The sequence below is a fragment of the Globicephala melas genome, chromosome 13 (assembly GCF_963455315.2).
Source record: "Globicephala melas chromosome 13, mGloMel1.2, whole genome shotgun sequence".
Classification (NCBI taxonomy): domain Eukaryota; kingdom Metazoa; phylum Chordata; class Mammalia; order Artiodactyla; family Delphinidae; genus Globicephala; species Globicephala melas.
This window is the reverse complement of record NC_083326.1, coordinates 535,838-537,667: the sequence shown is the minus strand read 5'-3', so window position 1 is coordinate 537,667 and position 1,830 is coordinate 535,838. Positions and strand designations below refer to the sequence as shown.

Below are 1,830 nucleotides of genomic sequence, written 5' to 3'. Positions count from 1 at the left end.
CCAAGTTTCCTCTTCATCTTGGTTGCAAACTTTTAAATATTCAGGTATTTTGAATGCCTGTGGACTAGAAAAGGAGGAGAAAGGCCACTAAATTTTTGTCCAAATAACTTTTTTCTTCTAGAGAGGAGACTAAGAATAAACTGAGATGGTTGAATTGCTTTAATAAAGCAAGAAAAAACTGCAATTCCTGATTATGTGAACAATAAGGTGTTGTTTGTTAGCTTTAGAGATGGGGAAATAAGAATATCTCAGAATACTGTTTTGAGCCTTGTTACTCTGGGAAGGTTAGATTTTGTTCTTCTGAGAAGACAGAGGGTTTGATGGGATGATATCATCAAATTCTAGGATTTCAAATTGCTTCCATGACTGAAAGTTTGACAGTTTCAAATGGAATAAAGGTGTTCCTTACAAAAGCTGCATAAGAACAAGTAAAAACAGGCTAGAATAATTTTTGTGTGTGTGTGAAAAAGACAAGCTTTATTGAGCCCCCAGCCCTAATTCTCTTTCTCCTGCACAGTCTGGGTTCCCCAGAGACACCCAGTCCAGGAGGCAAAAATGAGACCCACTTTCCGGCCAGCAGGGGCATCTCTGCAGATGGTAGAGGGTTTGCCAATGTGCTGGTTGTTGCCACCTCTGAAGGGATGCTCAACAGGGTTCATGGCCACACCCCATATGCATGGCCAACAATTCTTCTTTGCCTTATACTTGTGGTAGGCAGAGCTCGCCTTCAGAATGGGCTTGTCAACGTGGCCACCTCCAGCCACCACACTGACAACAGCTCTGCTGATGGAGGAGATGACCTTCTTGGAGCCCAAGGGCAGTTTCATTCTGGTCTTCTTTGTCTCAGGGTTGTGGGAGATGACAGTTGCATAGTTCCCAGAGGCTCTGGCCAGCATGCCCCGGTCACCAGGCTTCTCCTCCAGACAATATACGATGGTGCCTTCGGGCATGGTGCCCACCAGCAGCATATTGCCGATGTTGAGCTGGGCGTTCTTGCCATAGTACAAGAACTGGCCAGTGTGGATGCCTTCGGCAGCAATGAACAGCTCCATCTGCTTCTTAAAACTGTACGGATCCTGGAAGACCACCTTGGCAAGGGGCACACAGCAACCCGGGTAACGGATGATGTCCTTCATGATGTCCTTGATGTAGCCGTGTCACTCGGCGAAGTCCACAGCTTGCAGACACGTGATGCCCTTTTGGTGGTTCACACACACGTGAAACACGGAGCCGGCACCCTTTCTCTGCCCAGGGATCACGCGGCCCATCACGGCGGTCTGCTTCTGAGCGCAGCCAAAAGAGCAGGCTAGAATAATTGTAAATGACATTTATCTCTAAATATTCATTCAACTAAAATCAGAACATAAGAGGGCAGTGATGTGAAACAAAATGCTTATAACAGAAAGTAACATTTTATAGATATTTATCCTGCTTAGTTGGACATTTTGACTAACTTCATACATTTTTAAGAAAAAATATCATGCTTTCTTAATTATGATCTTTCTTGATATTCAAATATTTTCATTCTTCACTAAAGACTTATTAATATTAACTAACTTGATTATAAGATTTGAATTTATTTCCTCCTCTACCACCTCTTTTATCTTCTCCATCTCTTCAGTCTTTCTAATCCATTTCTCAGGATTTTTGCTTACACTATTCCCCAATCAAAAATGTTCTCACCTCTTTCTGAGGAAACACTAATCACTTTATATACTTTATTCAAATCCTCACTATTACATACAGTCCTCCATGACTATCATAAGCTGTGTTATCACAAATTCATGCTGCTTTCCTAATTATCAAGTCTAAAGGCATATTTTCATTACT

General features: G+C 42.2%; 1 pseudogene; it reads right to left on the bottom strand.

Annotated features, from left to right (window-relative positions):
- Positions 1-494: 494 nt before the first annotated feature.
- LOC115847792 (large ribosomal subunit protein uL2-like) lies at positions 495-1,268 on the bottom strand (annotated as a pseudogene).
- Between the last annotated feature and the right edge of the window lie 562 nt (positions 1,269-1,830).